This window comes from Lagopus muta, chromosome 10, assembly GCF_023343835.1.
Source record: "Lagopus muta isolate bLagMut1 chromosome 10, bLagMut1 primary, whole genome shotgun sequence".
NCBI lineage: Eukaryota > Metazoa > Chordata > Aves > Galliformes > Phasianidae > Lagopus > Lagopus muta.
In genome coordinates, this window is record NC_064442.1 from 10,405,804 (window position 1) to 10,420,240 (window position 14,437).

At 41.2% G+C, this 14,437-nt stretch overlaps 1 long non-coding RNA gene across 3 annotated transcripts in view; it reads left to right on the forward strand.

Moving 5' to 3' along the window:
• Nucleotides 1–14,437, forward strand: part of LOC125698415 (uncharacterized) — a 124,131-nt gene that overhangs the window by 67,426 nt on the left and 42,268 nt on the right. The window lies entirely within an intron of this gene.

Genomic DNA, 14,437 nt, shown 5'->3' on the forward strand with positions numbered 1-14,437 from the left:
CAGAGCTTCTCTGGGCAACATGTTCCTATTATATTAGGTCTCTATTTCACTTTGGTCTGAGATGAGAACACATAGAACACCTCTATGTAACTAGCTAAATACAGGGGAGCTATGGGCAAGAAGTAATGACTGAAGGATAGCGGGTCACCTGCACAGACCCCCAGCCTCCTGGGAATGTTCTTTTTTGCAGAGATGGTTTCACCACATAGGCTTTTTGCAGCTCTTCTTCGTCTTGGGAAGTGTGAACATGCTGATGTGTTGTGTGCAATCCAGCTTTTTACTCTTACTAAAGGCTCTTAAAAACACTCTGCAGAAAATAAGGTGGCTCAGTGTTAGTGACCTTTGTGCTCAAGACAGGATTTCCCAGTTTTGAGGTAATTGCTCTGTTCTGGAAGCTCCTGAGAGGCTTGTTGTGTGCTGTTGTGGCATTTCTGTACATGCACTGTTGTTAATTCACTTGGGATTTGAGGCAATGCCTGGAATGGTCTGAACTTATTTCTTTCAGTCTATAGCTTCTTTCCAATAAATACCCACAACTTATTCTACGTTGAGCAGCCTCAGGTTCTGCTTCTGTGTCCTCTTGTAGGTTTCAGCCTTTCTGTTAACTGCAATAGGAAATCTTCTCCCTTCCACTGCAGTTTGTGAACCCCCTTCCTGCTTACTGGCCTCCCTGGTGACAAGCTGGGGCCCTTCAGGAATCACAGCAAAAAGGGTTTGGGGGTTCTCTGCACTTGTGTGTGAGGGCATCGGTGCTGCAGTTTGCAGTCTGCAGCTGAGAGGGTGGGAGAGAGCAGCAGGCAGCACATCTGTCAAAAGTGTGGTTAGTCTAGCAATTAGATATCACCACTGAAGCGGGTGTAACAGCCCTCTCGGCAGCAGGAACTTTGCTGAACTTGGGAGTCAGGACTCTGACTGCTGGCAAGGTCAGCAGGAGATGTGCCACTGGGCGTGAAGCTTGGGCTGGGTGAACCAGTGGTCATTGGAGATGAGCTGTGATGATGTGTTCTCACTGCCCAGCATTACTGAGACAGGATGGCTAAAAAGCAGTGCAGTTATCAACTGTGTATTGCTGCAAGGTGGTTATAAGTTTCCTGAATATAGTGACAACAATAATACTGGTGTAGTGCTTTCTATTCTGGTTACCCTGTTGAAACACTCACTGTGTAGCGCAGCCACAGTGCACTTTCCCTCCAGTTCCCAGAAGCATAGAATCATTTGAGTTGGAAGGAACTCTTAAAGGTCATCAGTCCAACTTCTCTGCAATGAACAGAGACACATACGGCTCCATCAGGAGCTCACACCCCTCCCACCTGACCTTGTATGTCTCCAGGAGTGGGGGGAGCCACCACCTTTCTGGGCAACCTGCACTAGTGCTTCATACAGTTGCTATGGCTGATTCTTTGATTTTGCTCTGTTGGGTTTGTTGAAAACTTTTTTCACCAGGTGCAGCAAAAAAATGCAGTCCTTCATGTACACAGCATAGTTCAGTAGGAAGGGGCATAGCTCAGCGGGTCTGCCTTATAGCACCAGAATGTACCAGGCACAGCAAGCAGCATGCAGCGAAATTTGAATATCAAGGTAACCGTGGAAGATTGCTTACTCAGATGGATATTTGCTGTTTCTCTTTCCAATTTATCTTATTGGAACTATGTTTGGATTGCTCAGTCTTACTTTTATTGTATTGTTTTCTCACCATGTCCTACCTCACTCTTTCCCACCTCTGAATGTATCACACATTCTGTTTTCTATAAACTAAAGCATTGCTCTCACCTGAATTCACATGCCCTCACTTGATATTTTTGAACCTGGATGATAAACCTATCTCCTTTAGTTCTCTTATATCCTGCAGAGGCAAAATGCTGGGATGTTACGAAGTGTCATTGCCATTCTCCAGCTTGTAGGAGCTGTGAGTTGAGTTTAAAGGTGGTCCTTTCAGTGGTGTGGGTGCATGGTCTGCTCTCAGTTCTGACATAGATGTCAATGAGAAAAAGTCATTCATGGTCATACTCTTAAAAGAGCTCTCTGCTTTCTCTTCAGCCACTTAACTGTGGTATCTGGCTGTATCCAGTAACCACAATAGGAGCTTTGAATCCTTTTGAAAATTTTCCTTTTCATACTTCCCTTTTTCATGGAGGTATTATGAGGCATTTGGAAATGACAGCTCCAATAATTATGAACTAACATAAATGGTGGCATCTTCAAAGTCCGGAAATAAATGTATACAGTTCAGCGAGGTTCGCTCTCATTGCCATTCGCTGTGAGAGTATTAAGAGCAGTGACTTAAGAGACTGTTATGAAGGCAGAGCAAAATGTGGCATTTTTCAAAACAAGAAGTAGAGCAGAACAATTACTGTTTAATGATACTGGAATTGGAAACTGTATGATGAAGCAGGAGCGTCAAGTTTACTGTGCAGATTGCTACCGGGACAGGATGCTTTTTGGCAGAGTTTACCCAATTTCTGTTTTTCTGCTTGTTCATCTATCCTGGCGATATGAAAGGATTCCAGTTAAAGCTAATCCGATTCTTGGAATCCCCCACCTCTCCCTCCCTTTGCCAATCTAAGCCTTGTTCACGGCACTGCATCAGTTTTTCCGCTTCAAGGCCAGCAAGATGGTTCTCTCGGCGTATCAGAATGCCACAATCCCTTGTTGCTGCCTTGGGACAGTCCTCATTAAGTGAAATAACCCGGAGGTTGTCGCTGTATTGCAGCTTATCTTCTGACTACGCTGCCTTTACTTAAGCGGCATTGGTTAAGGCAGTTTTTTCATGCTTTGAAGGTCATTATATCAAATATCAGTCAAACCAATATCAAAATTTCTTAGCCCAGTTAATGACTGGAAAGACAGCACAGGGCCCCAACTTCCACATGATCAGAACATTGTTATGTATTTTCCAATAACATCATCCTAATTGACATCAAGAATAGCTTCATCTGAACCACACATAATCTCATTTTTCTTCCTTTTTTTCTCTTTCTCTAACCTAAAAACCTGATTTACAGTTTTTCCTTCAGTAAAGTATGATTTTCCAAGAACTTTATTAAAAGATCGCTCATTTTTCTGTGGCATTTTTAAAAAACAAGTCTATTTTTAATCCTTTTACATATACTAACTTCTGTGCTCTGCACCTTTCTATGCTGTTGTTCATTTGCTTGGGGCATTTACATGGAAGGAAATTTTCTGTTCTTTAAAAGCACCATCTATACTGTCTTCAAGTCTCCTATGTGAAGTTGCAATCTTTTGCATATGACAAAGCTGTTTGGCGAACAGATGATAATGACATCTTCAGCAAAGGCCTGGCTTCAGCTGGGGAATCAGTGCCATGAGCAGACGAGGTCTCAGAAGGCAACTGTTCAGCTTGAGTGGGAATTTTTATTATAAAGATTGACAGATGAGAAAATAAAGAGATTTAGGGTATGTGGTGTTCGAGCCAAAAAATTCTATGTGCAGACAAAGTATACCATGATTATTCATTCCTTCTTGAAACTTTCTGTAGGTTAAAAAATGCTCTTAATTCAAAGTGTAATGGATTTGGAATATTTGAAGTATGCTAAATTGCTCAGGCAGGCACTTAACAGTGATGCTCCTATTCAATTCTGCACTGGCACTACCCTACCCAATTAGCAATGCAGGTGGATTGACCACAGGGTTTTTTCCCTATAGGATGGCTGATGCTTTTGGCCCTTTTTGCCTTTTGTTACAGCTTTTCTATACCAGATCTTTCTCCATTTGCACTTTAATCTGACTTCTTGTTGCAGCTCTGTGGTTTTTCTGAACAGTATTTTGTAGTCCAGATTTTTACAAAGCGATTCTGGAGGTTCAGCATGCTCTTTCAAAATCATACCCTGCTTAGATCTGGCAGAAGCCTTGGAAAAAAAAAAAATGCTTTTTTGTCAGGTTTATTTTCAAGAGAGCAAAGACTTGCAGTGAATATTATTGTGGAATTGAAATGTAAATGTCCATTTCCTTTCTTTAATCCCTTGCAAGAAATTGAACTGTGCTTTACATTAGCTTTTGCCTGGGCATAGATTATTTTGGAATTTATCAGTTCTCTGGAGAGAATTGCCTTTAGCTTAAATCAGAACACCTCGCTGCTACTGGATCTCCCTTAATTCTGACAGTGAAATACACCCATGTCCCTGAACAAGCAGATTTTTCTTCATTGTCACCAAGCTCAGTTATGTCTCTTGCTTACTGAAGGGAGAAGCCAGACTTGCTAAAAAAGTTGTGATGTTTAGCAACATTAGTTATAGTCACTACATCACCCTGTTGCTTTACTTTCTGCCTTTACTAGCTGACAAGTGACAGAACAGTACAATATGTAACTTGGATCTGTTTGTTTTGATCAGGGCAGGATCTAAGTGAAAAAATAATGCAAGCAGATAATTGAGTAAGGAAAGGAGGGACGGTGCATTTATGTAACTCAGTGTAGTGCTGGACCCTGCAAATGCGCAGAGCTGGAGGTGATCTGGTGCTGGTACAAGGCATTGCCCTATTCTTTTCTCCTTTACGGACTCAACCCAAAGTATTTCTCATACACTGGTATTTTCGTGTTTCTCTGAGCGTGTTTGCTGCTGTGAAGGTTTGTATTAGGGTTGGACTCAGGATCACAGAGTAAAAAGAATTAAATAGTACTTCTGACTCAAAATTTCTGGGATTTTTTTAGCATTTCTGTTAGGGATTAGATACTGAAGGTGTGAAGGAATCCAGCTTATTTCTTGCAAAGTTACAAGGGGCTGCTGCCGATGGAGGTCTTAAACCCATGTTCTGTCTTCTGTAGTGTCAGGCTGTCTTAATGCAATTATGGGGTTAGATTTAGGATTAAGGTTTGGGACTGCAGTGCTGAAGGTGTCTCAGAAATATGAAATCCCCTACATTTTGCTCCAAGGATTTGTATTTATTTATTTATTTATTGTCTTGAATTAGTGTTTGTTTTGGTTTTAGATTTTGGAAAATTGACCCAGGATTCCAGTTTATTGCTGGATTCTGGGGAGCGCACAGGGATAGAAGGCAGCTGCTGAGTGTTAGTGCTAATGTCAGCATTCCCTGAGTTTGGGGAACAGTTTTTTGGGTGTATGTGAGGATATAGCAAATGGCTTAAGAGGTGGCTTTTTTTTCCTCTTTTTTTTTTTTTTTTTTTTTTTTTTAAGCTATGCTAGCTGACTAGGTAAAAATATTGGCTTCTCCACATCCAATCTAAGGATTCTACCACGCTTATTCCTATCTCATCAGATGATCTTTAGCCTGAGGAAAGAGCGAGGAACCAAATGACAGCTGTGGCTTTTCAAAGTCATAAAAGAGGAAAATATGTGTGCATGTACTTATTTATTTATTTTTCTCTCCCTGTTCTGTATTTTATGCTGAGGCTATGAAGCCTATTGAACTTTTTTTTTTTTTTTGAGCCCTTAAGGTATATCCAATGTCACTCAGACATCAAAGCTCCAGAGCTGAAATGGAAAGAGAACAACCAAATCACATTTAAAGGTTAATAAAATAATGCTTGTGTTTTCTGTTGTCACAGAATACTAAGAGGAAAACATTGCCTTCATGTTTACAAAGGCAAACAGAAAATAGAGAAATATGACGTCGGCTGTGATTAGCTCAGCTTTTGTTCTCAAAACGATACATCCTCATGTTGTATCAGAAACAGGATGGGCTCTGGAAGCTGCACTTTTTTGTTTTGCCAGATATTACATTACCTCAGTAGCCACTGAGATAATCTGCTGTAGTTTATGAGAGTTTATTACTTCTAATTTAAAACCAAAGGTTTAACCTAATATGAGAATTTCCTGTCTGTCTTTCTTGTGGATCTGGCTGGCGTTTGTATGAGTAAAGCTGTGCAAGCATCATCCTCACACTTCACATATTGGCTATGCACAAAGAGTGAAATCGGGAGGTTACAGCCCTACGACAGAACTGCAGGAGTAAAACCAGTCACTTTGACTCATATGGCTGAATTTAACTTTGTGTCACTGTGTCCTCAAAGCACAGATGCAGTTCTGTGGGTGTAACTGAGCAGAGAACAGAGTTTGCAACTTGGAAGCTATGCAGTGTGTGAAAGCAAGCTAAAACCTCTGAAAGACTTATCAGTCCTTTTAAAGTTTTATTCTCTTCTGATACACATTGAGCCTGGTACAGCAGCTAAATATTTCTTTCCTATGGCTTGTCACTCTGCAGGCCAGAAACTACACATCGCTCAGTGCTCCTCTGGGACCGCCAGTGCTGTCACTCATGTTATTCATGAAACAGAGGTCAGTGAAGTCTAGGAGAGCAGAAAGTACTCCTAGTGATCACAGCTCATGCAGTCCACTGAATTAGCTGAAATTCTTCATGTGGTGAGATCCAAGCACCAGGAAAAAAAAAAAGAAAAAAAAAAAAAAAGGGAAAAAGAGAGAGACATATCATGGTACTTTGGAGGCCCAAGGAAGAAGCATACAGGGCAAAATTTGCAGAGCATTCAATAACGATTCTTTTTCCCAGGAGTATTATGAAGTGATCTGTTATGTGCATCTGCTTGTTCTATTTCTGTTTCTTAGCCTGAGATTCCTAACACAGGAGGCAATAACCCTGCATCGTGTTAGATCATATCATGTCACACTGAATGTTGACCTTGGCTGACATAACGTGACATGCTACAGTTGAAGTAATGTAACGTGAGCCAATGTATCATGTGCTTAATGTTAATCTCAAGTTATTATCTGTGAACATAGCAAAGGTTTTGAAGAGCGTATTGTATGGATCTGCCCCCGTTCCTCAGGCAGTCTGAGCAGCGTGTGTCCAAGCTAACAACCAAAACCAACAGAGAGCCAGAAGTGGGGCAAATGCTAGACGAGTGTTTCTGTGAGTTAGTAAAAGATGCTAGTCAGCTTAATATGGGTCTGCAGCTGATCTGCTAGAAGAGATCATTCCTACTGACACCTCAATAACTGGGATAGAAGTGTGAGCATGCAGTGGGAGCACTGGGTGTCAATTCATTGCAGTCTTTGGAGTTTTTGGTATAGAAAGCTGATAGACATGATAGAAAGCATGTCTGTGAAGATCTGTCATTGAAGATATTGCTGAAAATATTTATTGGTATTTGTCTAGGTAAAGCAATTAACATAAATGTTGGGCCTTGAGAAGTTAATCATTTTATGTAAGATCTCCTGTGTTCACTTTCCTGCTTCATCTCACTGTAAAACAGTGCCCAGTGCCATGTTGGTTAATCTCTCCTTATTTTTCCTAGAGAGACTTAGAGAAAATTCCGTTTGTGGTCTTAGAAGTTATTATATAAAATGCGTGTCAAAGTAAAGCATGTCTGCAAAGTTCTAAAATTGCTTGAATATAAATCTTTTTAAAAGTAATATTTGCTGCTAAAATTGTCTGTCATTATTTCTTTAGTGGGTTTGCAGTGCTCAGTGTTTTTATTTCTCCCATCATGTGCTCCTATAACAGGATCACGTTCTTAAATGGGATCATGGGCTGGATCACTTCTTTATTCTGCCCTCATTATTAGTCAGCTAGCTCTAACGGACAGGGAATACTATTCTTGACTTCTGTTAGGCCAATATTTTCATCTCCTGATGATCAGAAATTAGCTTTCTGAAGATTTAATTGTGAATCTGCTTTGATAAAAATACCAGGCAACTCAAGCTGGAAACATTTTGAAAGTGAGCAAACAGTGTACCTAGTGGCCTAATTTGATGGATGTTGGCATAAAAATGTGCTGCAAATGATAATCAAACTTTGATTTAATTTCAAATATGAGAATAAAGGACTCAAAAAAAACAAACAAACAAAAAAACCAAACAACCCTGCACCTGAGCAGATAAAGTTTTTGCGTTCTTTAAGTCTTGAATAGGAAACATCAGGCTTTGGAGATCTTAGGGCACCTATTAGCAGAAATGGATGGAAGCTTCATCTAGTAAAGACTTTTCTTACTCTGAACTGCCCTGTTCTTCCTAGGTCTGTACTGCATTCCTGGCTGCACTGAGACCCATCGTGTTCACATTGGAGATAACTAAAAATTCCCATTACCTCAAAGAGCACAGGTTGAGATCATAGCTAATGAAGTAGCAGTGTTTGTGGAGAAACTTTCCTTTATATAATCTGCACATTCTCAAGTCATTCTTAATTAACATTGTTTAATGAAAGCTACTGTATGTCTTATGTCCACTTAGCTTTCACTATTTCTTTTAATCATTTAAACTGCAGGCTGCTGATAGAAATATTTGTGGAAGTTCATAGTAGAAAAAGTAGTACAGCCATTGACTAATAAGATGAAGTACAAGTTGGTAATTTGTCCTTGCCACTGCCAATATACTAAACAAGTAATTAAAAAGAAAGCAAATTATATGTGTTGTCTCTTACTCTGGACTGGACTCTGGAAAGCTACAAACTTTCCCCCAGCCAGGTTTAACCAGCAGGCAGGCAGTCAGAGGTGGCTAATGTGCCATCTGAGCACTTCACTAAGGTAGCATGGGACATTGATTAAAAAACAAACCTGAGGTGATTAAGCAGTGTAGCAACACCTATGCAAAGAAAGTAGAGACTCTTCTAGTCATACAGATTTCCTGCATTCTGTTTAGAACAAAGTCAGGAGATGGGCAAATTCATTTATTTTGGCAGAATTAAGAGGACTTTGAGATCATCAGTTGCCAGGCACAAGGAGGGGTCATCAAAGCACTGAGCTCAAAATCTTAATTCAAAGCCTTTGTATTAATGTATTTAATGTAACTTGAAATTGAGAAAGAATGGAGAAACCAAGTAATTCTGAACAATAATTTCCAGACAGGATCACTGTCCCAGATCTGTATGCAGTCAGGAATGAATAGACATTTTCTTTCAGTGTGAACTGAGGCGACATGCTGACAGCATTGCAAGGACATAGCTATTGTGGATGGATCTTTAACTCTTTAGTACAAAATCAGTTAATTAAATATATATAGAGAAAAGAGCTTTAGCATTTCCTAGGCAGTGCTGCCCAGCAGAAGGAATATCAGTTGAATAAAATACTGGAAGAAAGGCCATGAAATGGCATGTAGCAGATTGTTGATGACACCTGAAGTTGCCAAAGAAGGATAGAGCGGGTGCAAGGAAGAAATTGCATTTCTGTGTACTGTAACCTCTGACCAGCCAGATAAATCATGGCCAGTCAGAAGGTATTCCAGGGCAGCATGTGAGGCAGACCCATTGGAGCTGCTGTGATGTGTTTTCTATTTGGCGAATGTGTACAAAAGGACAAAAAGGAGCATCCTAAGAGAAATAGGATGCTGGAGTTAAGGAAGCTCATATAAAAGTTCAGGGGAAATGTAGCTTGTGCCTCTTCTCTCACCAGTTTGTTCTCTTCATGAGTAGTCTGTAAGAGCAGGATTAGAAAGTATGGAGAAAGTTCAATAGCTGTCCCTTTACAAGGGGATTGTTAAAGGTTTGAGGAAATTAATGTCTCTACAATTGCAAATCCTTTGTGAAACCAAAAATCTTGATTTAGAAATCATTCTATATGTATGACAGTAAAGCAAGTAATTCAGTAGAGCCTTTGTCCCAGAACATAGTCTAACAACAGCTATGTCTTGCTGAAGTCAGCAAGACTTTGCAGACATCTGTTGTGGGACTGGGTCTAAGACAGCAGTAAACCCAAATGTCTCTGAAAGAATGTTACAGAAATAACTGACTGCATTTGGAAGAGCCTACAGTTAGTGAGTTTCATTGCACTCTTCTCCTTTCCTGCATGTTCTCTCTGCCTTCTCCAAACAACAAAAATATCAGAAGACCCAGTAAAAACCTTCCCAAATACTTTACTCTTCTTCCTTTTTAAAAAATTTAATTTCTAATGTTTGCAGGTGGTAACTCAGCTGCCCAGGGGCACCTGCCATTGCAGCCTGGTTGTTGCTGGGGCACCTATTCTGCCAGGCTCCAGGCTTGGTCCTGCCAGGGCTTTCTGCAGTGCTCACATTGCAAAGGCAGCACATGATGCCTGTTTCTAATGACCTCTTCCTCCTGGCCTGGGTTAGCTTTTTAGCTTTGTTAAGGGGGTGGCACGGTGTACTGAGGAGCACTGGTGAGGGGCTGAGCTTCAGAAGTGGGTAGTGTCCTGTCTTACAGATAACAAATTCTTTCCATCAGTTTTGTGTTTGTGTGTGTGTTTTGCCAGTGATGATAAATTATTGCCCATGTGAGAGCATCTTCAGTCCTGAAGGATCCCAAGGTCTCCATAAAACAGTTAACACATATGTCTGCAGAAATTCAGCTAAGCTAAGATGCTCCAAAATCATTCTCCTAAAGCCCCCATAAAAACAGGTTCTCAGTTTTTCAAGTCTGACTCAAACATGAAGGTGGAATTAAAAATTTACAGGCACTGCATTGCCTTTGCAAAGCTGGGGAAAAAGCAGAAGGAGTCGCTTGTTGTGTGTGCTTAAAAACAAGGAAAACTTGTCGATATTTTTCATTTGAATTTTCATGAAGAGCTAAGAAACTCTGCTGATGCTGGAGGAGGCAGGAAAATGCGGTGACTTTTACCAGCAGAGAAATATTTGAACGGTTATTGACAAAGAGCACAGTGCATGGAATGTGCTTGGGCTAAGCAGAGTGAAGATGTTTGACGTATTGGCAATACAGCACAGGGTCAGGGGGTGACAGATTAATGTTGTGTTTCACAGTCAAGCGAATACTCACTGCGTGCCTTCGTGTGCTCTTTGTTATTGCACACGTTGGGAAGGACAAACTGGTTCTGGGTTAGTTAAACCTGTGCACCGACTCTAGCAATGAAAATGGCTTATTTGGGTTTAATCAATTAGGCACAAGTGTAAAGTAAATCTAAATAAGCTATTCTTAGACTAAATTGAGAGTGTCATGCAGGAGTTCACACTATTTTAATTAAAATCAATTGAATTTCTTATCAGAATTCAGAGCAACGGTGCGTGCAGGAAGGAAGGAGTCATTCCCAGCTCAGTGATTCACAGCATCCGTGGCCACTGAGACCTGACCAGGAGCGCACGTCACAGCCAGCCCCACAGCTTTGGGTTTGCCTGGAAAATCTTGAGGCAGGAGGAAGAGATCATTAGAAAAAAAAACAACTTAGGAACCTTGTAAAACCCCACCTCTTGGCTTGATGATCTCTTTGGCTGGCTGTTTCTGGCCAGCTCCCTGGAACAAGTAACAGAAACACTCCAATTCCAGCAGCAGAGACCAAGAGCTAGTGGATACTTTTCAGCCCCACAGATACTTTTAAAGAATGGGAGGTAAAGGAATGAAATGGAAAACAGATGATAAACAGAGGCTGGCGAGAATAGAAGGAATGCGGAGCAGGCAGCCCATTTGTCTCGAGTAGCTGACACGCATGCCCATGGAAATGGCCAAGCCTGTTGGCAGCAGTGGCTTAAAATAATGGAATAGTAATGCCTGTCTTCTGGAAGGTGCTGAGCACTTTGGCTTTGCTGCACTGCTGCACTTTGTAGGACTGAGCTCCCACTAATATGCATTTCGCATAGCTGTGCAGCCAAGGACAAGCGTAGTCCAGGGCAGAAGCCTGCATGGGCAGAACCTGCAGAATGCAGAATCGCACATTAGTGCCGGCAGTGAGATAGGCATGTGTGTGAAAAATGCTCTGGGGGTAGACAAAACAGAGTGCAATCAGAAAGCTCCAGCTGCTCTGATTTCCAAACCCTGTTCTAAGACCTATCAAAGGTCTTGTGGACTCTAAATTGTTTCTTCTCTGAGTTGAATTATGTATAGAGAGCTGTATGTATTCGTATGTTTTGTATCCAAAGCTGTTGTTTTCAAGGCAAAGAACCCTTCCCCATGTTGTACACATTTCAAAGATGAGGAGCCAACAGCAGCAGATCTATGATAGTAAAGTTTCTTTTTGCTTACCCCAGCTCATATGCCTTAACAAGCACTTGCAAATCCCCGATCTAAAGCCTGCAAAAAGCCAGCGTGTGGTGGGAACTGTCGGAGTATTCAGGTATCAGCACACTCACTGGCCCCTTGGTAGCAATGTGATGGCTTTTAACAGAAGTAATGTGGATAGATACTGACTCCTTTTTTGAGGTGCATGCAATTATAAATGTGAGGAAAATACAGGAAAAGTTCATCCAAGGTCCATTCAAACTGCAAAGCAAAATGAGCAGTATTTGACTACAGATGTCTGACAGCATGATATGGTTGGCTGGCAGAGCTTGGAGGGTTTTGCACGGAAAAGGCATGGCCTTTTCCACCAGTACCGCAGTGTTGAGCACCATCTGCTGGGATGGTGCTGTTGAGGGGCTTCAGCCCTCTGTTCTCAAGTGTGATTGCAACCCAACTTCCGCTGGAATCACAGGGAGTTCATCAGGAACATCAGTAATGATCACTTCTACATCACTCAGGTGATGTCCCTGCTCCCAGATCCCCTTGGAGAAGGCTGAATGGTGCTTAGCAGCTGACTTCTGTGCTTGCTCTGCCCTGTGTTGTCTGAGCATGCCACTGAGAATTCTCATACATTATACCTTGTTCAAACAGAAACAATGCAAAAAATTGTTAAAAAAAAATGTTATTTTGATTCAAAGAAAAACAACTGATTTTAGGCAACAAAATTTTGTTTCCTTTCAGGCTTTTGAGAACTTTAGTAATACACATGCAATTTTTTCTTGAAAAAATGAAAGTGAGTTTTTTTCCCAGGATCTTTTCTAAAGAGGCCTTGTCCCACTCAGAATTTAGGAAATGTCATCTATTTTCTGAGCCTTGCAGCTGAGGTCAGCCTGTCTGTGATTGCGAGGATCACTCGACTTTGGCACTGTGCTGCTTTTAAGCCTTAGGGCATGCATTTAAATTGTCACATATAGTGTGTCTCATACTGACATCTTCTTCTGTAGAAGTGAAGGATAATACAGCACTTGTGCTGCAGAATAAGACAGTGCTCTCTCCTCAAGCATGAAAATTGTCTGCAAATTTCAGACTTGTTTTCCTTGATTGTGGCTGCTAATCAAGGCAAAAAACAAAGTTCATTTTACCAGGAGATGAACAATGCTTGGCAGTGTAGTGAATGTTAATGCAGTTAATTATTTCCAGTGCTGTGTCTGTCCTCTGAAGAGTTCAATATCTCTAGACAAGGCTTTAATGATCCAGAGCCACCCTGTGACTTCACCCAGGGAGTGTTGCCTCTTCAGGTCTGTTGGTTCCCTTAGTCTGCTCTCTCCCCTGCTTTGTGGCCTATTACATCTGGAGTGGTAGTGTTGGCTGGGGGTGTTAAAATGCCCTTTTGTTTCAGACTTGGTGGTTTTATTGTGCTTTCTGTTGTTCCTGGTTTCTTCATAGTCTCTCTGAATAATAAAGGTTTTGACTTGTGTTGAGTTGGGAACCTAAAAAATCTCTGAGCATTTATCTGCAGGGAAATTGAAAGTAATGTTCCAGGTCCTTGTGGTACTTGGGATCTGTGGAGTCCCTGCAACACGTGGTAGCAAAGCAAACCTTAACTAACACATAAACTTGTGGGAATAAATTATCTTGGGTGTTACCTGCTTGATATGCTTCCACTTTAACTTAGTAATCAAAGAGTCATTAAGATTGGAAAAGACCGCTAAGATCATCTAGTTCAACCATCAGCCCATCCTCACCATGCCCACTAACCATGTCCCCCTGTGCCACGTTTACCCTTTCCTTGAACACCTCCAGGGATGGTGACTCCACCACCCCCGGGCAGCCTGTGCCAGTGCATCACCACTCTCTGAGAAGAAATTGTTCCTAATATCCAACCTGAACCTCCCCTGTTGCAACTTAAGGCCATTACCTTTTGTCTTACTACTGTTACCTGGGAAAAGAGGATGATCTCTACCTTTCTACAGCCTCCTATCAGGAAGTTGAAGAGAGCAATAAGGTCTCAGTGATATCTTTCACTGAATTGAGTTTTACTAGACTAACTTAGTCTGTGACTCTGTGTTGTTTGTTAGGGTGATATGTGTATACATATAAACATCTCTTGATAGTTGAAATAAAAAAAATATATATTTTTAATAAATTCTATTTCTGATAATTTCATAGAATCATAGAATGGCCTGGGTTGAAAAGGACCTCAAAGACCATCTAGTTCCAACCCCCTGCTATGTGCAGGGTTGCCAACCACCAGACCAGGCTGCCCAGAGCCACATCCAGCCTGGCCTTGAATGCCTGCAGGGATGGGGCATCCACAGCCTCCTTGGGCAACCTGTTCCAGTGCATCACCACCCTCTGTGTGAATTTGTCATACCAGCTGTATAATTATTTTTCTGTACTTGACAACAATACATTTTTTAAAATTTTTGTTTCTTTCTTTTTTAAGTATGTCAGTTTGGGGACAGAACCTGTGAACTGATGAGACTTGTATGTTTTACCCCGAATACACTCTCCTTGGTATTATTGCCAGAACGTATTTCTTTACCAGAGCTTATACTAGCCCTTTGTGTCGCTATTTTACAGCTGTGATATTTTTTGTTGCTTTTGTTTT